General features: G+C 39.4%; 1 protein-coding gene across 1 annotated transcript in view; it reads right to left on the bottom strand.

Moving 5' to 3' along the window:
• XKR4 (XK related 4) overlaps window positions 1-25,688 on the bottom strand; it is a 231,222-nt gene that overhangs the window by 91,544 nt on the left and 113,990 nt on the right. The gene's annotated exons all lie outside the window — the stretch shown is intronic.

Here is a 25,688-nt window from a genome sequence, read left to right as displayed (position 1 = left end):
GTAACCAGCAGATGAGAGAAGTAATGGGCAGAAAGCACGTGTCAGCTGAATTGTTTCTGAATGCTATGTCTGTCTGCCTGTAGGTCAGGCTGAGTCTTCTCTGGCCTCTCCTCTTTCAGATACATTATTCTTCATCGTAACCATCCCACCAAGATCCTGAAGGAAGCAGGAAATTTCTGCTAAGAAATCTCTATTCCGTGGTAATTGTTGGGTAAGATTTTCATCCCAAATCAGACCAAAAATAAAACAAAATAGAACAAAACTTTTAAAATATCGTGGAACTGAAATCCCACAAGTTGTAGTTTCATATGTAGAAAAAAATAATGATGTTCAGTTCCTGACAGAGCCAGGCTCGGCATCAGGTAGACCAGGAGCTCTCTTCTAGATGCCTAGAAGCCATGAAGTCCTTAGCACACAGTGGGTCCAAGTAACAGCCTTGGAAAAGGGAACCTGCAATGTTGCACATTGTTGAGGGGAGCTAAAACCTCTTTCAGTACTTAGGCAAATAGATCACATGGGTCAGCCCTTGGAAGAGTGTCACATACAAGGTTTTATATCCTGAACAGCCACCTAACAACAACAACAAAAACACCCATTGCCTGACAATAGCTCAGATTGTCTGTCAGAGCAGCCCAAGATCCAGCTGTCCCAGCAAATGACACTGTCCTTGTACCCAATGCACATATCATAGCAGAGCAACAGCTTCACTCAGGACCGTGCATCAAACACAAACAAGGAGTAGCACAAAGAACTGAGAACACATATCTGAGCCTGCAGCATTTCTGCTGCACATTGTAGCAGTATATAAGGAAAACACATTAAATTCACACTGAAATTATATCAGGTGGTTCTGAGTTTTATCAAAGTTCCATCTGGGAGTGAAGTAGCAATGAACGACTCAGAGATCAAGACCACAGAGGTACAGAAAGCAAGGTATCAACCCCACCTCTCATGCAAATAAACTGAGCAGGTCCAGATGGGTTAGAGTATACTGGGATAACAGGGGCTCTCCGTGTCCTCAAGGTTAGGTAGGGTGAAATGGCCTGATGCCCAGTTCTCAAAGAAGCCATGGAGGTGGAAAACCATCTTTTCCATATAGTTCTGCTAGTGTGGTCTGTTGGATCCCCAGGTTCTCAGGTGCAATCAGTTTAATTGTTCCTGGACCTCTCCCTAGTGTCCTGCCCCACAACAGGGACAGGTAAGACTTGCATATCATTCTGCAGTTTGCGTTTTGTGTTTGTTTGCTTTTGGCCTGTCGCATATGTCCTTTCAAGGGGCGCACCTGGGAATATTGCACACAGTGGGGCAGACAGAATCTTCAGCATCCTTCTTTTGAGCTATCACTAACCCTTGCTATAAATATCTAAAGTAGCTTTGGCTGCCGAGCATTGTGCCAGGAGGCTCCAGCCCTGCCAATGGAGCCATCTGCAACTTCAGTTCTACAGCATTTGTGCAAAAAATACTTTTCCTATTATGAAAATGACATGCTGTGCCAGGCAACGTCCCTGAGGGTTCTTTACCTGCTCTGCAGAGTGGTTGTGCATGGCAAATACTTTGTGATTAATGAACCCTTATGGAAATATTTCCTCTCCCATTGCACTTTATTGTGAAACATTGGCAGTGAGTTATTGGGGATTGGGGAGTCATTGCTCTTTGTCTACTTAGCTCTCTGCAATTTAGACACAAGAGGCAGAGGAAGAAGATACGTTCTCTTTTTACACACCGGGGACCAAATTTCAGCCCAAGTTTTTTGTTTTTTCTTTTTTTTTTTCTTTCTCCTTTTTTTTTCCTGTCCTATCAATTTTGGTCAAATTAATTGCAGGCTGAAATGAGCATTTACACACATAATTACTGTCACTGATTTATAGGCACAATCAGGTGATTAGACAGCTAAACATTCTCATTTGCATCCACAATTAATTGTACCAGCAATTGATGTTAGGTGTGCAAATTAGCAGTTATTAAAATAAAAAGATGGTCTAATAAAATGCATCATATATCAGACTCTTTTTACCCACAGTGAAATTAAAAAAAAAAAAAAAGTACTTTTCTTGTTGTGGTTTCCAAATATAGCTTAACACTGCAGTAATGACACATTCCATTTTATATATATATGCATTATGTAATTGCATCTTAGACACTCACAAGAGTCCTGCTGTCAGCAAATGCTATTCAGACACACTCAGAGGTAGTTCCTGCCCTGAAGAGTTTTTCTTATTCTGGTCCTCTGGTATCATTCTGGTGGAACTCATATTTTTTTTTCTGAGGCCAGGTTGTGGCTCTTACATACAGCCATTCAAGGAAGAAATAGGAAGAATTAATGACAGTTCTGCATTGGAAACTATCGTAGGTTCATTGTGGAGCAAATTGTTGCCAATGCACATGGAGTTGCAGGTGTGTTACTGTTTCAGTTGTGATTACATCTAGAGACCTCAACTACAGCCTTGTGCAGGTGCTGTACAAATATACAAAAGCTGCCTATCCATTTCCCCAAAGAACATTTAATTGACATGAAGAAATGACGAGGACTGAAGAAGAGAGAGTTTGAGCATCAGAGGGGGAAGGGAAGAAAGGAGGAATGGGAAATATGGTAACAATACTGCCACCTAGGAAAGTAACCACTTCTGCCATCTAGGAAAGTAAGTACTTCATCTAATAAATCAAGATAGTCTATTAATGTTTCTAATCATGAGAAAAGTCAAAAAGCAAACAAAAAAATCCCCTCTGCCACCCCTCTCAAATTCCACAGTTTTATAGTTCTTATATTTGTGGAGAAAACCTTAGAAGTAACAGCATTTCCTATAGCTGGAAAAAGTTAGAAGAGTATAAAATGTACTATGAAAAATTAATACCAGATCTTTTAATTCTTTTTCTTCCTTCCTTCCTTCCTTCCTTCCTTCCTTCCTTCCTTCCTTCCTTCCTTCCTTCCTTCCTTCCTTCCTTCCTTCCTTCCTTCCTTCCTTCCTTCCTTCCTTCCTTCCTTCCTTCCTTCCTTCCTTCCTTCCTTCCTTCCTTTCTAGACAGACCACAACAAAACCCAAGAGAAGGGAGTAGGAAGCAATATTTCCTATATTGCTAATAATCATATAGCAACTTATATATTGTTATTTGGGGCTTAATGTCTTTTTCACTCTCTGGAGGAAATGGAGAATGCTACAGCATTTAATTGTTTTAATTTACTTCAGTACATCAAACAGCACAGTATACATACCATTGATAAAGCATAACCCTGAAGGATATAAATTCGAGACAAGATCCCGAGTGACATTTTTTTCCCCATTATATTAATGAAGGAAGGCAGCAAAGTCAGAAACAAACAGGAAAGCGGACCAGCCTTTGTGCTGCACACAAGAAATGTTCAGGATGCAAGTCAAATAGAAGCAAAGAGTCACCTATATTTGTGGTTGCAGAAAAATATATATATATATTTCTCTGCTAGCAAAGGAGACATTCATTCTGATCAGAAACTCTCCAGAGTTTCAAAAGTCAAGAGTCCTCATTTTGCCCCAGGTTCTCATGCTAAACTTGAGGAGGGTCAGCATAGAGTGACATACCTACATTTGAAATACTTCTGGTGACAATTTAATTGCATAATTAAACCATGCCCAATTGCACATTTAATTGAGATGTGGTAGTGTAATTATATGATAATACCAAATATTTATAAGAGTGCTTTCCAAGTTAAAGTGCCTTACAAACATTAATTGATTAACTGGGATGCATGTAAATAATCTCACAGGGTTCATTCCCCAGGAATTGGCAGCTGACCAACGTAATACTTTCCTGTAGGAGTGAGGTATAGCATTTACTCAGCAAATTCAAAGCCAGGTGACGTTTTGTAAGCCCACGGTAGGGATAAGTTGCCCTTATCTGTTGTGCAGAAAAATCTCCCTCCTTTCTCCCTTATTCTAAGGAATGTGATAGTTTGTCCTGAATATGTGAATAAATCTCCCCCAGCTCTTGCCACAGTACAAGGCAGACAAAGAGATCCTCAAAATACTTTCCAAACAGGAGACAATTCCTCAGATTTCAGATATTCTGGAAGAGAAAATTGAGATGCCACTGGCAGCTGGGCTGAAGTCTTCCAACCTGACTACAGCCTGTTCATGTCTCAAAGAACTTTTTCAAGAAAAGACCTTAGGTAAGTATCCTGGTGTCATTAAAACTGGAGAGTTCTGGGAGTAAGAGGAGATCTTGTTTTTTTACTCAGTATTCTTCACAGTAACTGGGTGTCATTTATGCCCATTACTACTTTCTAAGAAATTATTTCAGAAGTTGCTCCATTGTGCTTCACAGATACAATTCCCTTTAGCATAGAAGGCTGAGTCTTGTAATAAATGGAACAGCAAAACCAAATTCTTATTGCTGGTGGACATGTTGTTCCCATGTATGTGGGACTGAGATGTTCTCCTCGCATGTAGTTTGGCTCAGTCAATGTCTTTCAGTCTTCTGACGTCCTCTGGGCTTCTTATCCCAAAGTTTTCCATTTGCACTCACCTCCTTTCTTCCACCTGCACACTTTATTGCAAATCTTTAGCCAGAAATTGAGATTTTGGAGATTAAGAAGAGTTAAATTCAGTTCCTTTTCATTCAGACAATGTATGCAAGTATCTGCATGCACAAGCACCAAGACATACGAAAGCCCAGCCTGGCTATGGCTCTGAGTACTTCTTGCTACAGATTTTCACCTTAATGAAACCATCCATCTGATGGTAATATACGCAGCTCTGGAAAAAAGCCTTCAGTTTAGAAGTGTCAAAGATCACATTGCTACCATGTGCTTAATCTAAAAAGTCCTTAGGATGATACACATGAATGGGAGACCATTTGCATTCCGTGGAAAAATGAAAATGTTCTGATTTCATGCCTCATGTAGTCCATATTTATTACAATTGCCTAAGTCAGTAGAGGACATTTGCTTACGTTACATAATCTACTGAAACATTTGTGAGATCAAAAATCATTAATGGCTAGCTGTAGCAATCTGAGACATTTATTCTTATATCTAATTTGCCCCATATCAAACAGTACATTAAACAATTTAGCCATACCGTGAACAATTGCTCTTTCTGTGTTTGAGGTGTGGAGAATAAAAATCACTACTGTAGAGCTAAAAAACAGTAGAATAAACAGCAATTCAGAAAAGTGGTATTTTCTTCTGTTGCCTGGTTACCAGAAAAACTTAACTGTATTTGTATCTCAACAGTATTTGCTGTGTTAAATAACAACAGATTGTTCTATTTTGCTTCTTATGTGCCTTTTTACTAGGTGTGCACGAATACTTAAAAAAAAAAGAGTTTCCTTAGCAGGAACACTTACTTTCTTATCAGAACATGCTAACACTTATTCTTTTTGTTCTGAAAAAGGAGACAAATCAGTTCAGCTTTAATTCCTTTTTCTAGGAAGGAACAAACTGTAACAGCCAATTTTTAATTCTCCAATCAAATTACTTTTTGATGGGAGCATTAAGGTTTAATGTGCAAAAGGAAACTGAAATACATTCTGTAGCACAGCAGTGACCAAAGCTTGTCCAACCAAGCACGGTTCTGGCAATTTACCAGCAGTCAAAAGTCTGGGCTTAATTTACTTTAAATTATGAGTGCAGCATCTTCATCTGTGTCACTGAGATGAGATCCATGAGGACAGATCCCACTGGGGAATATTTCATCATAAAAGATGTTAAAAGCTTTATTTCCAGAATACACCTCCATTACAAAAATCAAAACTAAAACCTAAATTCTTGAATTTAATTTTCCCTTGTACTATTCAAAGATATCAGAGAAGTATCTCCTTTACTTTTGTACAAAGCAGGATACTTTATGATCATAAACAAAATGATTACATCTGTTTTGTTATGACCTCTAAAACATTCTCCAGCATCCTCCACGACTAGGTGATCCTTTCCAAATGGCCACAAGTCATATAGCAGCATTTTATGGCCATCTGAATTTTTACGGCCTTCTGAATTTTCCTACCATCTGAATTCATCAAATGTGACCAGTCAACCCCAGCACTCTTCCTTTCTTGATAAGGCCAATCTGCAGAGCTATGGTGTGTGAACTGCTGTTATAGGGAGACAGTAGGAGCAGGTATGAGGAGGTGCAGATTTAATAAGGAGAAGACAGGACAGACAAAAAAAAAATATTTAGTTCCATTATTTCCATGTTTCTAATTTCAAAACTGGAGCATTCCACATCTGTTCACCTGCCAGGTCTCCCTGTCAGCCTGGCAGCCCCAGAATATCCCAACTGGTCTGTGCCTCCCCATGTTTACAGGCTGTCCGTGCTCTGTCTGTGGAGCTTGTCCTCACAACAGCTTTTCCCTCTGTAGCATCAGGGCCCAGGGCAGAGCCTGGTGGCCATCAGCTGCTCCTCTGAGACAAGGATGGTGCAACCTTGTCAGAAGATGTGATATAGACATCATCTGCAGCTCCTCAAGACACTGCCCTGATACTTCACAGGGGCAAACATTCATGCTTTTTCTGCATGACTCACTATGGGCCAGAATAAAAAAGGAAAATGATGAAATGAAATTAGAAAAAAGCTCTGTAGCATGGTGGAGCCATCTATAGCTACATGTCTCACAGTGTTTCTTCAGTTAGTTGTTGCCACTGATGCTGTGTAACAGCTGCCTTTCCTGTTTAACCAGGGACGAGGCCATTTAGATGTTCAGCAGCACAACTAACAACTTTTACTGCACTCCTGTTTCTTGTATGACACCACATACCTGCGTGCTCTTTAACCACAGCCACTGCTTCATCAAGAGCTGATGAAATTGCTGTGGGCCCCAGAGGCCCCTTGGTTTCCACTAGTGGGAAATACTGGAGTTTTCTACATGTCACCATGGCTGCAGCCCTGGAAGTGATACCCATGTGAGACCAGACTCCTGGGGATGAGAGGCTTCCCAAAGGAACGCAAAACCAGACCAGACAGAGTAGAGATCTTCCCTGCTCTGTGTCCTCTGAGAGGCCAAGGGATGTCCCATCATGTTCAAAGAGTACATAAAGGCTTCCTAAACCAAAATTTACCCAAAACTGTTAGGGAAACATGGCTTTGCTGATTAATGCTAGGGCACTCCAAAGAGCTAAGTTCAGATCCTGACTCCTCTATAGTCTCCTGGTTTTCCTCCTGCAGCCTGAAAGCTTTTTCAGGGGTCTTCAAGTGGAAGGCTGTCTCTGTCTTCTGAACAACAATTGACGTCCATGATCAATAGTGACTTACACAGAATTTCTTTCCCCTCTTTTCCTACCTTCCTCTTCACATCATATTTTCATTTGCTACTAAGTCTGTCTGCATGCTATTCATCCTAAAACATCCTGGGAAACAAATCCAGGTTTGCCTCCGTGTCCCAGGCTAAAGATATCAAGAAGAATCAAGGGGCAGAAAATCACAGATTCCCCCAGAGACCTTCAGGCATTCCCTGGAAAGGTAATTAGTCATGGCCAAGAATCCATAGCATGCAGCTGCCACAGGAATATAATCATAGGCATCCTCAATTCACCAGCCCCCAGGGCTGCAGCAGAAGCTGAATTGTTCCTTTGTTCCTTCCCAGCTATGATAGAATTATGATAATAGCCCTTGGAAATGGTCCCAAGACACTCCTTGTGAGACCAGTGGGGAAGATGCACCTGTCTCATGATCACTTATTTGACTACACTTGAAGAAGTGACCACTTGTAGAGTTAAGAAATGGGCACAGCTGGAAAGCAGTGCCTCTGGCTTATTCGAAGCATTGGGCAGCAAGTGTATCTTTCAGGTCTCCAGATAAGCAGCCATGCAGCATCCCAACACCATATTAGAATAAGGCTAGGATAAGGTATCAAGAACCCTTTGCCTTTCTTAGCCCTGTATTAGTTTCCACAGGAGCAAAGTGTACAACAGCACACTCTGAAAATCCCACAGCTGGAGACCTTGCAGTCTGGGAGCAGGCTCCTCCTGGGTACCGGTGTTTATTATTCACACTGCACACATTGAGATGCTGAGGCCCCTCCAGGGAAGCTGATTCTCTCCCAGCATCCATCTCTCAAACCATTTCCAGAGGGACATGGGCTATTTATTGCTCTGAACTGTTCAGGGAGTGGGTTCAACATGGAGGTGAAGCACTGGAGCAGCTAGGGGGGTAAATACCCTTGAGGTCTGCACCAGCTCATAGCCAGCTCTGTTAGAAAACCTCTCAGTGGTGAGCTCGTGAATGTCTGGTCAAACTCACCACCTAGAAGCGGGAAAAACTTCACTCTGTTATTCACAAGAACCCATGTTATTTGTTATTTTCTCTGGTGTCTTTGATAAATTAAATAGATGAAGCTGCCTGCAGAAAAAGCAGCTTTCCATTGTCAATTTCCACAGGAAAAGAAATGGTGGTTGTGATTTCCTTGGTGCAGGAAAGAAAAAAATATATATCATTTTTAAAGCAGAGGAGATGCTTGCAGAATCTTTTGCAAAAGTCAAAAGAAGCAGCAGTAGTACAAATACCAGAGCATCAGAGTGGGTAGGGTACAGGCTATATTTCATCCCCACAGACAAAATATAATGTGTTTCCTTCCATATACGCATCTTTCTTTCATGACTACTGGTGTGTGCCAGGATGAATCTGGGTTGTGTCACTCTTGGGGCCTTGCACGTAATCCTACACTGTGAAACAGCAGGAGCTAGCTGCCTCCACTAACCAGTAAAAATGAACTATTGCCAACCTTCCCCTTTCTGCCTCCAAAAAACCTTCCAAATTGCTTATAAGAGCTTTGATAGGACCTGCCTGCTCTTTCTAGCTCAGGGAAAACACACAACTGAGAATTCTGTTTGGAAATATCTATGTTGTAAATAACTATTTTTTCATCCTATTTATACAGCAGTCTATGCTTCAGCTTTTTCTTTGAAGTACTCAGGAAAAGCTATCAGTTAATCCTCCAATACAAAACACCTAACAATTTAATGCTCATTGTTTGGATGGAGCAATCTATAAGCATTCAGGAAGGAATGTGGGATTAGTCACTCATTAAGACATGGACAGACAGTATTCATGTGATCTCTATGTGATATGCAAATGACTGTCAGTGTTATTTAACATGAATTCAAGCTAACTTCCTGTTGGTGCTTATAAGTGGTCCTGACTAATAGTGAATGTACTTTAAATGTTGCTTGATTGAAGAATTTTATATAAGATTAAATTCAAAAACAACTTTGCCAGCTAATAGTACTGGCAGTGCTGAACAGCATCTCACAAAGAAATGGTCTTGAATACTAAGTTGAACACCGCACCATGAATTCTGTCTTTGTGCTTTGCAAATATAATGTTCAGAAATCTTTGGAATAAAGTTTCTGTCTTGGCTTTTGTCTGGGGAGAAAGGTCTAGGGCAAACAGCAGCATTTTCATTTCAGCCTTTCATCAATTCCCATAGGCCAAATCCAAAGGGCCCCAGTGAGAAAAAGACCCTTAGCAATCTAATGGGAATTTTGACAACTTACAGACCTCCCAGTTTGCCCTTTTAATATTGCAATGTACAATAGAGCATTATAGAGAAAGATGAAGGAACATAAGAGGTGACATGCTGGCAGTAGCACACAAGCCAAAGGAAAAAAAAATAGTATGAGCTGGCAAGACAGCAATTACATCTAGGACTTGAAAGTAAACTGTGTTATTAGAGAGTTACAATTTTTAGTCTAATAGGAATATTCGATTTCATTATTAGTTCCATCTCAACATATAGCTCAAACCCCCAGAAGCACTGAAGGATAGCAAATGCCTCTGAGAAAAAATGCTTTGAGGAATAGCTAGTATCAAAAGGTATGAATTTATAACAAAACCTTAAGCTTGCTGTGAATTCAACAGCCATTTTGTTTGTAAAGTTATTCAGAAAAGACGGCAGAGATAACACAGGCACACAACAAAAATGAAGAAAGATTTTTGCTGTGGCAGGAATTCCCTGGGCAAACAGGAGAAAAGAGAAAAGACCACACCAATCTCTTTTACATTATATTTTGAGAAGGACAGCCCGAGGGGTATATGACCAATTTTTAACACGATTTTTAATAGGGGTAAAAATAATCAAGGTGTTGCAACACAAACACTATCATATTTGTATACGGATGTGTATGTATAAGCTTGTTATTCCCATTCAGTATATGAATCTTCATTCGAAGAGTGAAAGGTATAACTGATAGAAGGCTTTTAAAATTTGGGAGACTGTATTCTTAAAATGCTACAAAGGTAACAAAACAAACACAAAATCTGTGTGCAGGTAGTTCCCAAACAGCTATATGTCTACACAAAGTACAACATTTTCAGTATCAAGTCTGAATTCATGAGGTTGCCCTGAAAATCAGAACAATTAAGAGCCTAATGTAGCACAGGAGTGCTTTCAAGTGGATGAAGATGGACGGAGGGTTGCCAGGAAACACAGGGCAATCTGCTCCTAATCAGGATGAGGGGGAAAATGCTGGAGCTGGAAGGCTCATCTGGGACTTGTGGAGGGAACACTTGCTCCCCACTCAGCATCAGGCACTAGCCCTTGGCATGTGGCCAGGGAATAATCCCCAGTGCTGGTTCCCAAAACATGCTTCAGGTTAGAAGAGCTCTTAAGGATATCTCCAAACCTTGTTTTGGCTCTGGTATGTCCGTTGAGACTGACTAACTTAGGGTGATATGCTTTACCCTTCCATTACAAACTTAATCACAGAAAGGCTGAGGTTGGAAGGGGACTTCTGGAGGACATCTGTCCAACCACCTCCTCAAGCAGGGCACCCAGAGAAGGCTGCCCAGGACCATATTCAGGTGTTTTTTTGGATATCTCCAAGGTGCAGGAGACTCCACAACTTTTCTGGGCAACCTCTGCCAGTGCTCCATCACCCACACAGCACAGAAGTGCTTCTTGATGTTCAGAAGGAACCTCCTGTGTGCCAGTTTGTGCCCATTGCCTCTCATCCTGGCTCTGGGTACCACTGATCAGAGCCTGGCTCTGTCCTTTTTGCACCTTCCCTTTAGGTATCTATAGACATTGATGAGACCACCCTTGAGCCTTCTCTTGTCCAAGCTGAACAGTCCCAGCTCTCTCACAGGAGAGGTGCTCCAGTCTCTTCATCATCTTTATGGCTCTTTGCTGAACTCTCTCCAGTGTGTCCATGTCTCTCTCCAGTACTGAAGAGTCCAGAGCTGAACCCAGTACTTCAAGTGTGGCCTCTCCAGTGCTGAGTAGAGGAGAAAGATCACATCCTTCAATGGGCTGGCAAAACCTTGCCATTGGGATACCATTACCCTTGTTCGCTGCAAGGGCACACTATTGGCTCATGCTCAACCTGGTTTCTACCAGGACCCCCCAATCCTTTTCTGCAGATCTGCTTTGCAGCTAGGCAGCCCTCAACACATACTGGTGACTGGAGTTTTTTCTCCCAGGTGCAGGACTTTGCACTTCTCCTTGTTGAACCTCATGTGTAAGGTTCCTGTCAGCCCATCTCTCCACACTGTCATTGTCCCTCTAGATGGCACCATGGTCCTCTGATGAATCAGCCACTCCTCCCAGTTTTGTGTCATCCACAAACTTGCTAAGGGTATACACTGCCCCATCACAGATATCACAGATATCATAGATTTCTAGGTTGGAAGAGACCTCAAGATCATCGAGTCCAACCTCCGACCTAACACTAAGTACTCCGCTAAACCATATCGCTAAGCTCTACATCTAAACGTCTTTTAAAGACCTCCAGGGATGGTGACTCCACCACCTCCCTGGGCAGCCCGTTCCAATGCTTAATAACCCTTTCGGTAAAGAAGTACTTCCTAACATCCAACCTAAAACTCCCCTGTCGCAACTTTCGCCCATTCCCCCTCGTCCTGTCACCAGGCACGTGGGAGAACAGACCAACCCCCACCTCTTTACAGCCTCCTTTAAGGTAACTGTAGAGAGCGATAAGGTCGCCCCTGAGCCTCCTCTTCTCCAGGCTGAACAAGCCCAGCTCTCTCAGCCGCTCCTCGTAAGACTTGTTCTCCAGACCCCTCACCAGCTTGGTCGCCCATCATCCAGATCATTAAGAAAGATGCCAAAGAGGATAAGATCCAGTATTGACCCCTGGGGTACACCACTAGTTACTGGCCTCCAACTAGACTTTGTGTCACACCACCCCCTGGGCCCACCCATTCAGCCAGTTTTCAATCCACGTCACCATCTGCTCATTCAGTCCATACATCAAGAGCTTCTCTATGGGGGATGTTATGGGAGATAGTGTTAAAAGCCCTCCTGAAGTGCATATCCACTGCTCTCCCCTCATCTACCATGCCAGTCATTTCATCTTGGGAGTCTAATACTGAAACTAAAAAGGTATTGTTACGGTAGGTCTTATGGCCACGTTTGTAGATACAGCACTGGTGAAAAAAAAGAAAGCTTACAAGTAAATTAAATATAATAAAATGTAATTCTAGCATCTGTATAGTGAGCAGACAGTTCTTTAACTACCCATCCTTGTCACTGAAAATCCCTCAGACATATGCCAGATGCCAGAGCTGGAATTCCTTGTTCAGACTGACACCCAATCTCCAAATTATCTCTTGTTACAAGCCTGATTCTTGGCCTAGATTGCAGTTTATGGCTTCTTCAAAGAAGATATGATACATGTATTTGCAGCTGTTTGCACAGTGACTAAAAATGCTCTCCATATCACAAATGAAACCAAAGTTGTACATACTGCTAATAATGCTACTGTTAATAATAATAATAATAAAGCACTATTTGCTTGAATTAGAAAACATTTTTATTAATCCAGGCAGCAAATTGCATGAACTTCCTTTAACCTTTGGAAACCATTAAGAAATTCAGTGTTTTTGGCTAATTACTGTTGCAATTCATGGGGCCTGCATCCCTTCTATGTCAGGTAGGTAAAATACCAGTGTCCCCATGATATTTCCTTCCCCTGTGGATCCCAATCACCCAAGTGCAGAACTAGGTTTTCCATGTGCAGCAGCTCTGAATTTAAGGAGTATTTGAAGTGAAGGCATATAAGTGTTCCTGATAAAGAAGGTAATAAAAACTATGAACTGATCTTCTCAGGTTTTTGAGAGCACAATCAAGAACTTGCTCTCTCTGCTGGCATAGCTGCCATCAGAAGTTAAAAGAGCTTGGGGAAGCAGAAAAAGTCATTTTAAAAGTTATTCTTTTCCTATGGAGAATATCATAAAGAGAAGCTTTCCCTTTTTAGTCCCACTAGTTTCCTTTCTAACAGCAATTTGTTTGCTTACTACTGGCTCCCAGGCCACAGATGCCCTGGTTTTCCAGAGGAAACTTAGAAAGGGAAAATAACTTGGAAGACTGCTTCAGTACACAGCAATGTGAACATATAGGAGGAGCAACGCAAACATACATGGATAAACCAAGCAGCTCCTCTTGGGTTTTCCAAAGAAAAAGAGGGTGTCGTGATAGATTTAGAGGGAGGAAAACTATGCAGACAGCTTCCCCACATGCACAGCCATGGTTGCTCCCCATGTGCCCCTTGCCACATATACCACACTCTGTGAATTTTCAGTCTTTCATGCTCCGTTGGGAAATAAATTGTTTAGGTCCAGGAGGTATTACTAAAGCTAGCTCTACTAAAGACCTATGCATTAGTGTTCAAAGATGCATATCATTTCCTACAGCTAGAGGCAGCCATTTAGATTTGGCAGATGTTATTTTATTTGTTCAGGCTGAAAGGTCACTATAATTCCACCAGCTTTATTTTCTGTATTTAAAATGTCACCCCAAACAGGTAGCTAAGGTAACGCATTTGCTTTCTACATATCTTCTACCATTTTCCATGTCAGAGAAGGTCTTTTATGTCTTAGGAATGCTAATTAAGTTTGAAAACTGGTCTTTGAAAAAAAAAAAAAAACTTGAAGGAAGTGAAGCACCTTTTAAAAATGTTTGTCTCAGTTGCAAGGGTGTTCGATTCTATTGTTTTTCCAAGGGCTTTGACATGTTTGCTTCTGGCAGCATTTCTTTGCTCTCTCAAAGCATCTCTTCATGCAAGAAGACAATTATAATGATCAGAAAGGTTTCCTGCTACCATCCTCCATTTCTGTGCTCACATTTACTTGTCTCTGCAATTTGCACCTACAGAGATACAAGACAAATATGACCCTGTGCCTTGAAGGCCATTTCAAAAAAGCAATTAAAGCCATGCAGAAGCCTACGTCTACGCATTGGCGCCCACCTTCCACTAATCCCAGATGCACAAACCCACTCCCTTCTTTGCACCAGCTCCTGCACACAGCTGAATCCATGCTGAGCTCTTTTAATGTGCCATGCTGATCAAGAACTAACCCATTTAATTTTTGGTTAGTTTTCTGTCATCTTAGCTTACTGAAATGTCTCTGTGAAGATCTCAGAGCACCAGAGCTGCAGGGAGAGGTGAAAGAATTGGAAGCCATGGGGAGACAAAGGCAAGAGGAAGATAGGAACACAATGCTCAGTGCTTGGAGAAAGACTCACTACTATAGCAAGGCAGCCTCATGGAAAGACTTCAGTGGTTCTAAGTATGCTGTTTTGCCTTGCTATATTTCCCCAGGAAATACTTTGATTCTTTTTCTAATTAGAACCCCCCTACCTTTTACTGACATTTGAGATAGAGGTATCTAAAGATACTTCAGCTGGCATGCTGGTCAGATATACTATACTATCATCCCAAGAATCCTGTCTGCTCATTAACTAACTTATACCAGACACATAATGGCATTAAAGATCTTTCTGTGCATTGTCTAATTCGGTGCACCAATGTACTGTATTTTTTCTTTCTTTTTCTTTTTCTTTTTCTTTTTCTTTTTCTTTTTCTTTTTCTTTTTCTTTTTCTTTTTCTTTTTTCTTTTTTTTCTTTTTCTTTTTCTTTTTCTTTTTCTTTTTCTTTTTCTTTTTCTTTTTCTTTTTCTTTTTCTTTTTCTTTTTCTTTTTCTTTTTCTTTTTCTTTTTCTTTTTCTTTTTCTTTTTCTTTTTCTTTTTCTTTTTCTTTTTCTTTTTCTTTTTCTTTTTCTTTTTCTTTTTCTTTTTCTTTTTCTTTTTCTTTTTCTTTTTCTTTTTTTTTCTTTTTTCCTTTTTCTTTTTCTTTTTCTTTTTTTCTTTTTCTTTTTCTTTTTCTTTTCTTTTAACAAAGAGTTAAAGCTCTTGTTTAGTGTTATAAATTACTTGAAAGGAAGAGAAAAACATTCTGGTACTGAGTATATTTCTGAATGGATTTCTTAGTACATTCTGTTTTTTCATCTTGTGCTTGTCAAGATGGACCTGAAAGCAAAAAGAGCAAATAGAATCTCTACAAGAAAAAGACTTATTTTCCTTGTAAAATACATTAATGATCAACACTGTCTTTAAGGACCTATGATTCTTTCTTCCTTAATTGTTGTGCATGTTCCAAACCTGACTGCAGACTGGCATGAAATACCTGTGAAGCACTGAAACCCTAGGTCAAGATAAAGACCATCATTCACTCTTTTAATTTGCTTTGAAATCAAGTCTGAAAAAATCTGCAGAAAAATCTGTTCCTGGGCCAAGGGTTTACTTTTGTACTGACTATTTAAGTATTTTCACGAATACATTTTTATCTTTTTTCCCTTCCTGACCGCATGGTTTGAACATACAGGTCAATGTGACCTTACAACTTCCTAGGGGAAATTAGTTGCAGAGAGATGGCACACAAAGAAAGAGACACTCACAAAAATCAGTGGGTTTTCTGCAAAATACATTTAGTGTTTCTTGGCACTCTCTGCCCTCAACACCCACCTTTGCTTTAGTAGCATCTGCTGTGATTTTCTTATCTTGCACTGAGTGGTCCAATGAGATTTTCATTATTTGAAAAGTGCATTCCATTCACTAATGTGTATCTGATTAAGCTTGGCTCCAGATTACTTTATGTTAGAAACACATTATAGCTACATCTTCACAGAATACTGAAACATCCCACTTCCAGAAAGCATTGGCAGAGGCCCAACTCTGATTGAAATCAGTGGGACTGAGCCCTCTAGCTTCCTTCAAATATTAGGTCTGATCAATGAAATGGGACAGGATGAGGATTTTATATACATGCTTTTACGTAAATGCATGCATTCACACTCCATATATATGCACTGACATACTGTATCATGCTATATCTTACATCTGTTGGACACCCAACAAGAGTCTGCATACTTGTGACCTAACTTTATTTTCCTACAGATACAAACCAAGATTGACCAAAACCATTCTAGGGAAATTAAGGCAAAGAAATGAGGTAATATTGACAGAAGTTCTCCCAACTAAATCTAACAAAATGGTACAGCCAGTAATTTCAGCCAAAGGCTAAGAACAAGCTCAGCCAGAGGCTGCCTCTCCCTTCAGCCCGCCTTGCAGGATGCAATTCCCGTAGTGTTCCCAGGCTCATGTGCTACTTCAGTGGAGAGAATAAAGGCCGTATTACCTTTCCCTTGCTATAATTTGCTGTCCAGCTGTAAATGCTTCTGTTACAGATCATTCCCCCCTGTCTCCCCCCCCCCCCCCAGGTTTAATCTGATGCTTAGCACTGAATTGGCTTAAACCAGTTTATCTAAAAGAAGAACAGATCAAAAATAAGTGAACCTGTTCATTCCCATTCAAAATTAAACCCAACCAAATAAACTAACCAAGCAAAAACAATCAAACAAACAAAAACAACAAAAACAAAACAAAAACCCTAAATGAACCAGTCTAAATCCCTTCATTTAGTTGGCTTTCAGCATTGTTTTTTTCATGCTCTTGGTCTTCAGTATATCAAGCTGTCCTGGAAGCTGATGAAACAAATTTCAGCACTCTGGGAATCTGGCCTAGGTTTGCAATGAGTGGACCTTAACTGGGAGCAGGGAGTGCCAGAAGTCATAAAGAAGACTGATCCTCTTGAGAACTTGAAATTAATTTTACTGTACTAAGGAATTTGACTAAGCTCCTGTTAAGCTCTTCCCATTTAAAACTGCTGTTCAAAGCAAACCTGTGGGGTTTCATCTATCACTGTCTTCTTGGCTTGATTTGAACTGTATCCTGGTGACAAGGGGAGACTCTTCAAGCTGAAGGGAGGAAATGCTCTAAAAGATTAGCACAAGGAGTGAGGAACATCCAGTCTCAATTCTCACAGTATATCCCATATAAACCTGCAGAATCACTTAAATGGTGATAGAAAGGCTAGTAACATACTCAGTATAAAAAGATAAGACACAAAAACAGGTGCGCACATGGAGCTGAAACAATTCAATTTAAGCACCTACAGCCAAGAGCATGATACAAATTTTGACAAATCTTCTGAGGAGGAAACAATCAGTGGTGTATCCAATATCACTCATGATGAGTTCTAGAATGATGGCAACGTCCAGAGCTGCCACCACATTGGCCCAGCTGAACAAGTCCTTATCTCCTCTCTGAAATTGTCCTTATGGGATGTACCAACATTTATGTGCCACCAGTTCAACATGGACCCGATACAGGCTATAACCTCAATCACTCCTGCACACAAAGTGCCCCTAAACCCCTGTTCTGTTTTTCTGGCCCAAGCAACTTTAAATGATCAAGAGCAGAGTGTGCTCTTATTACAAACCTTTCCTGCAGCCTTCTGGCTGAGTAACTCCCTAGAAATGGGAGACTGGGCTGTGAAATCCCAGTCTGGGAAGACATGCAGGAAGTTCATGCACTACCTAAGCAATACTTGACACACCTAACTGTAGGCTGATGCTGTTTCAACTTGTATAGTTTTAAGTATTAAGACAAGAACCAGCAGCTATTTTTCAGCATCTAACCAAAAGCAGATGACGTTTCAGATACCTGCCTGTCTCCTCAGTATATCCTCCTAAGTATTCTCCTATGTTGAAGGAAACATAAGACAGGTCATTAATTCTAATGCATTAATTCATTAATTCTAATGCAACATAGCATTTTTTACATTCTTTATCTCCTTGCACCTCTCTCATTTCTATATGGGAATGGTACTATTCAAAAACATGGTAGGTATATTTGGAGGCTAATTAAATTAAGATATGCAGAATACTAGCTCCTTGGGATGGCAGGTGCTATATAAGTGAAAGAGATTATATTTAAAATGTCATGTTAAGTGAGGGATTTTTTTTTTTCTTCAGAACATTATCTCTCAGAAATCCTCGGTGTGTTTTAAAGTTGAAATTTCATTAACAAGTTGTCAACACCAGCTCCTCCTCCCAGAACCCTCTCTTTTCCCTCCTACACTTTCCCCAAAACACCAGCCATCTCGAAGCATCTAGAATGGCAAAGGAAAAACTAGCATTTTTAACAGAGGAAAAGAATCAAAGTAAGCAACTGGAAAAGTTCGTTTCTTTTTAGGGCTTGGAACTCTGTCTCACACATACATGGCTACCTTGTACATAAACAGAGATATGAACATACTTGCAGAATGAATATGTATGTAGGTTCGATAGCTACATTTGTACACACAAATACAATTCCATGTTAAATGAAACAATATATTGTTTTTGAAGAGAAGAAATGGCTGTGGCCTTTTACCCACTTTGTTCCTTCATTTTAAACTTTTTTAAGCTTCATTTTCTACTCTATTAAATTAATAAGTTAGCACAGCACTGATTCCAGTTTTTTCTAAAATGTCTAGATGTAAGTAAGAACCCTACCAATTCAGTTTTGACTAGGAAAATTATTGCTTCTCAGTAGACATTGTTTATAAATCAAGACTCAATAATTCCTCTCACATTTCAGGAAATAAAAGCACTCTAGCTATTCCATAAAAGTCATGGCAATCCCAGGTACTTCATAATGAAGACTGCTACCCTCCATCTGTATCAAATCAGGCACTATTTTCTCCCTGTTCTCATCTTTTGCATCATGGTTTCCAATGGTTATTAAATGCATCCTGGCCAGCCATTCTTTTAAATTAGCATCCCCATAAGATGCAATATCCTCCTGAATTCCCCCAAGAACAATTCCAGCTGTAATCTGCACTTAATATTGAATTTGCACCAGAGAAATTCATTAGCTATGAACAGCATAAGACTTCCTTTATGCATGCTTTCAGTTCATTCATCCAAAACCACCATAGCCCTTGGCTGCAGCAAACAAACCTGGCTTCTTCCCAATAAAATCAATTGTTAACACACATACTGAAGAAAGTCCTATGCATTCAGAAAGGATTAGTTACAGCTTGGACTCATAGATTGTTGTGCACTATCCTGTTGAATATCTTTTTAGGTTTTGGCAATAGCTTACAGGATTGACAAAACAAAACAAAAACAAACAAACAAACAAACAAAAACGACTAAAAACCACCACCTGGGTAATATACATATCACAATACACATTCTGCTTCTTTTCTTAGCAAAAGGTACGGATATTACATAGGACTGGCATAAAAGTTTTAGAGAGGATTATAGTCTACAATTCTACTTAGATATTGGACAGATTACAAATATTTAAGCATTCCTTCCTCCAATTAAATATGAATATGCGGTAGCAGACCTCTTGTGGGTTTATATATACACAACACAGAGAATAGTACTCTCCCTATATATGCACATGCATACACATATGCCCAAAAATGAAAACATGCAAATATTCTCTATTTTTTTTGCAATTGTTTGCTAATACTTTATGTGATGACATAGTATCCAACACAAGTAGCAAAACTAATATTATGCCTGTTAAAAACCTTATCTAATTGTAATCAATTATGTTCTCTTTGAGATTCCAACAAATGAGAGTTTGAAAAATTAGTCTTGCAAAGCTTAAATTGAGAAGCAGACAAGGGTAGACTTAAGCAATGTAGCATGCATAAATTAAATCATTTGTCACTGCATGTCTTAAATGTAATGAAATCTTGAAAAATGGCTTTCCCTTTTAAAGCTTTTTTCCCATACGAAATGTAACTACACACAATATAATTCTAATAGTATAAGTAGAAATTCTACTACAGCAATTCTACTGCCCTCTATTTAAAAGGACACAAAGCTCCTGCAGTAGCGTACCTTTCAAGAATGACTGTGCATTAAAAAAAAACACTGAAAACAATGATCATGGTAGTCTAGGACTCTTGGTAGCTGAATTCTAGAACTGAATTAGAATATAGAATCTCCCCAGATTCTGAAGCTCAGTATCTCTTTTAAATCATTTTTGCTCAAGTGCTTCTATTTGAAAAAAATTGGATAGAGATACAATATATACCAAGTAACTGATAAAAGGCCTATTATTTCTCACGACATAATCTCACGATTACTTCTCACGACAGCCAGCTCGTGCCCTCCTCTTCTTCATACTTTTTATATCACTAGATCCTAAGAAGACATTACCAAGCCCAAATTAAGCTAAAGTTTCATTTTGGCTATCATTAACATACATAAAGGATCTTTAATCTCAATGGGGAATCAATTTGTGACCTTTTAAAGTATGTATTCCTAGCTTGTAACCATGTTAACAACATGAATTATCATTCAAATACAAGTAAAAATGGTATGACTTCCCTATAGTATATCTGCTTAGTCTTCCAGTCTACATAAACGTCTAATATGGTCAATAGCTCAGACAGATATAAAGAATTTAAATGGATCATTCAAAGGACTAACTTAAATATTATATTTTTCAGTTTATAACTGAAATATTTCAGCTATAAAGGCAGTGGATTAAAGGGCACTGCTGGAACAGTGTTCTCCTGCACTTCTCACCCTCCTCCAAGCAATGTAGTCAGGCTGATATTTCAGGTAGCAGTAATAAAAATATTGTTTGAACTAGTGTACCTCTATTTTGTTCTGTTATAACCCTTGAGCTTATACACTTCACCTGCTAGCTAGAAATACAGTAAAGGGATGGGTTTAGCTGCTGCCTTCTCTATTTAAAATGTCAGGTTCATATTTTCAACCATTGCTATCAATTCTAAGGAACTATTTAAACTTCTTTAGCTTGTGGGGTGGAAGAAAACTTCTCGAGGTCAATTTTACATGTTTGATTTCTAGAAAAAGCATAACTCTTGCTATTTTTTCACCCTTTATGCGCTTCTGTGTGTACAGATTATAGTGACACCAACAATTAGCTTTACAATTTAGATTCACCAGTTAACTCACTAATTTCTTATTTTTTTTCTAGACTATAATTTAGGTGCTGTTCTTTGGCGGGGGGGGTGTCGGGGAGAGGGAGGAAATATTTTTGAAAGAGGTTCAGTTAATTTTACTAGCTTGCTGGTGTTTTAATTTATTGTTAAAAGTTTCGTCTTCCATGCTGCAGACAGAAAAACTCATATAATTGTAACTGAACCAAATTTTATTAAATTATTGTTTGTTCTGGAATTATAAGCATGTGTCTTTCATTTTACTGATGTGCATTTTTGTTTCTTGTTTCATTTCTTTTTATGATACAAATATTTAAACTGCTGTAGTGCCCAGCTGTTAAATTTAAAGCATACACAAAGGACTATCATGCTGGTTAGACTAAACTGTTTGCCTTGACCAGAATTCAGTGATAAATTCTTCCCACTTCAGAATAAAATTGAACTATGCAGACAAGACCCAGGTAGCAGCCTTCTACAGAGCATATGTGATCATCCTGACACATTCCTAAATCTCCAAAAGGCCCAAGATTTTGTTTTCCTTCTCCCTCAGAGACAGTGAGAATGAGAGGCAACGACTGAAGACCACCCCTTTCATGAAATTGTTTAGAAAACTAGTTTTTCAGGAGGGGAACATCAAAACCATATTGGGTGCATATATAATTCTTCATGTTTCTGAAACAAAAATGTTCAGTTCCTTAGTGCTTTCCATGCCAGCTTGTCTCTACAGACAGCTGGTCAAACATGCTGACCTCTCATAGCTTTTCAGATTTCCTTTCAACTTTAACTCTCTTTTGGTAAAACAAAATTTTCAGCATCTTGAAGATGAGGCACGGGATCTCTGAAGCTGGCAACAGCTTCCACTGTCTTTGCAAAGTATACCAAGATGATGCCATTTGAGAAGCCATTATGATGTATGGATTTAAGGTAGACTAATATATTCATGCACGAAAAAAAATATATCCTAACACTACATATTATTTTCATTTTATCATATATTTGGGGTCTACCTTAATTAGATGAAAAAAGAAGAGAGAGTTGCCATCTTCATTGTTTGGGATTAAGCTAAATAACACTTTGTTATTCTCAAATTTTACCGCATCTTATTTTCACTCTTAAGTCATTAACGCATCAGTCCGGTTATAATGCCCTGGAAAAAAAATGGTAATTAACCTACTTCCATACTGAACATAAAACACCTATAGCTCCTCTTGGTTTCCCTCAGTCAGTTTATAGTCTATAACACTTTTGGGGTTGCCTATCTTAATTTCCTTAAATACCTCTGACAAATTCATATCAAGGCACAGCTGAATTTCTCCTTTCTTGGTGCAGTAACACTGTGATGGCAGAGCTGGCTCCTAAGATGCCTGAAGAGTCAGCAGGATTTTCAAGGTCTGTGAGGAGGAACAAAATCAGGTAAAGGGTAATTTGAGTTACAAGACATGTGGATGCGAGGAAAGACCAGTGAAGTTTTGGGCAGGTACGTGAAGGGCTTCTTTTGGCTTCTCCTCAGCATTCTCTCTCTGAGGACTTCTTGTTGCTCATCCCTCTGGTAGTGCTTACCTTTATCCTTCTCACAGAAATTGCTGACATTTCTCTGCTGCCTCCAGCCTGAATCAAGCAATCCTGCTCTGTTCTCCTGTGCAGCAGCCCCTAGACACTTCCTTGTGCCTCACACCCTGCCAGGGGCTAGGAAGAAGAGCAGGAGCAGAACTGCAAAGGAAGGCACCTTTTACTGGAAGGGTTGATCTAGGCTGTCTTTTTATCATAGGCGAAGTCATCTGCTGCTCCAAATGGCCTCCTGCCCTAGACAGCCTCCTACTGCTAACAAATGCCAGACATAGTATCCTGCTAGAGGCTTTTGACAAAGTCTTTTAAAAAATCTAGATAAAGAACTGGCTGACAAAATGCTTTTTGCTATTTTAATGACAGATTTGAATTCTATGAGATTAGGAAGATTAGATTTTTTTCTTCACAAAAGCCAGACTAATTTGCATCTATTATATCATGCTTAGTTTAATGTTTTATAGACTCTATCTTGCTTCTTTCAACTAATGTTCCCGATCCTAATTTAAGGTCAGTGCTTTATGTTCCTCAGGATCACCCCTCATAAATTTTTTAAGAGAAGTATAATATTTGTTACACTCCAGGGCTGTAGGTAAGTAATTTATTCTAGTATGATGTTACATTTTTATTAGCAGCTCAGCCACTTCCTTCCCAAACATCTCTCTAGTTCCTTCTTGAACAGTGGCTAGTCCCACCAGCTAATTTCAATTTATTCTACTACTCCATTTTTGAGCACCTCATCTCCTATTATGCCTAGTTCTCACTTGCAAAAAGAACTGTTACAGTAGGAGTATATGAATCAACCTCTATGACAGGCACTAATGCAAAGTCATCATCAAGATTCTTTGAAATTGTACTTCAGGCCTGACTTCCTCTGACTCAGGGCTTTGACTGTCTGTCTGCAGGAACTAAAGAAGAAAGAACTGTACTCTTCCAGTCTCCTCTGGATGCATGCAATTATCCTTTGAAGACTCTGCCATAGCTGAGGCTGGATGTTGCGGTTTTGGGACAGGAAGGGCAGGTTTCCTGGTAGAGCTGAGAAAACACTTGCTTTCCTGGTTTCATGACTTCTCTGTGTTTTTAGAGGTAAAATACTTGTGACCAGGTTTGAAGGAAAGAAGAAATAAAGGTCAGACTGTGGACAACTCAAGGGGCAGTGAGGGTGGAAAAAACTGCCTTGTGTAGCACAGTCACAGTCTACTTTGCATGGAACTATTGCAAAGCCTGTTGTGTTGTGGGCATCCAGGACATCCAGGTGCTGCTCTCTTCCTATGACACTGTAATTCTGGGAGAACTGTGCCTTATATACAGGAATGCTGGGAAGGAAAGCATTTTGTGGTGGCTGCTGTAGCAGAGACAGGCTGAATTTTCCCGTGGTCTCTTCTGGACTATTACATCTATTACATGCTTGGCTGTGTTTGCAGGAACCAGACTAAATGATCCATGAATTGTCATCCACTCCTGTGGGGAATAATTGGGGATAGCAGGAATAAAATCTCTGCTATTTTAGAGAATTTGGGATCCTTGTTCCCCATTTCCCCTGTGTACTGCAAGAGTTACTGTGAATTCTTTAGCTTATCCCAAGCTTTCAGAGGTGTTAAAAGGTTTGCTGGGCTTGCAGATCTGTCTGGAACTCAGAAATATTAAAAAATAGTAGCAGAAGGCGTATATGAAAGAACAAAGGGCTGCAAGCCAGAATCCGTCCTTTGCCAGATGGTCATTTAATAATACTTTGCATAAATATAGCATTAGGAATTTGTACTTTGGCCTCTGAAGTGGATACACATCATTAATACTGTTTTACAAATGGGGAAGCTGAGGATTAAAATGGTACATTCAGTGGCTACAACATTGCTAAATGTATATGTGAATAATGCCAAGATTTTTTCTGGTTATGCAGAAAAGGTCTTAGTGGCCATAATGTATTCATGGAGGTGTTTGGAGTTCAAAGCAAGCACAATATGTCCCAGCAGCCACACTCATTTCAGCCCATGCTTCAAGCAGACATCAGCTTCTTTTGCCCATACTTTAAGACAGAAAAAAGAGGTCATGACCATATTACCCTGGGCTTGGAATTAAGCTAATGAACTCAGCTTTCCTTAAATCTTACAAGGTAGGTCTAAAGAAGGGACCAATGCGTGTGTATGATTTTCTAGTTATGTGGACAAAATATATTGACAGCTGCCCTAAAACGCAAAAGACATGCACAACTTCAGTCTCTATCTCTTCTAAGTAACCTCTCGGAAAACCTTAGAATTTCATTCTTCTCGTTTGGTAGTGAATATAATTTTGAAGGCATGAAGACCTACACCTTCAAAGAGTTACTCAGTAAGACATTTTGCCAAGAATACTGCAAAATGTCTAAATCCTAACAGTTCTTCACTTTAGATCCTTCATGTTCAATATGATTTGTCTCTCAGCGTTCAAGTACAATTTAATACAAAGTGTACTTAAATAAGGATTTAGGGCAGTGTTTCTGAACCAAAGGGTCACAAATGCAGGACAGTGAAATCAGGGTGACACGAAGTACTGTAAATTTTATTATATTATAAAGCAAAGAGAATGCTGTTTTCCAAGTCTACACACATAACCTAGCCATTCAAGGTCAAATATAATCCGTTAACCTCTCCAAACAGACACATGAATATAAGCTTATATATCCTTCTTGCTACTATGGTTATATTCTTTGTTCTTACATTTACAGCAGGTGGAAAAAAAGTCATAAAAATTGATTAAGATGTTGCCAAGTTGAAAAGCTTAGGAACATTTTTCGCATTTGTGTTTTAAGAATAATTAAAAAAAAATTAATCTGAAAACTGTTGCTGAAAATGGTAAGTTAACAGAAAACACTTATTTTCTTTGAGAAAACAGGATTAACATATTTGAGAGAAAACTTTAAATAGCAATACATAAAATAAGCATCACTTGTATATCTTTTTAAAAAGTAGCCTGAAAATAGTGGTGCTTTAAATACTGTAGACATAAAAGCATCAGTAAGTACTATTATGCTATTCCCTTTTACAGTAATGGGTACCTCCTTTATAAAGTACAGTAGGAAAAAAATATATGATATGAAATAAAGTAAGTAGAAATGATTCTCACAAGC

Source organism: Anser brachyrhynchus, assembly GCF_964034855.1.
Source record: "Anser brachyrhynchus genome assembly, chromosome: 2".
Lineage (NCBI taxonomy): Eukaryota > Metazoa > Chordata > Aves > Anseriformes > Anatidae > Anser > Anser brachyrhynchus.
Note: the sequence above shows the minus strand (reverse complement) of the source record. Positions and strands in the feature narration are given on the sequence as shown.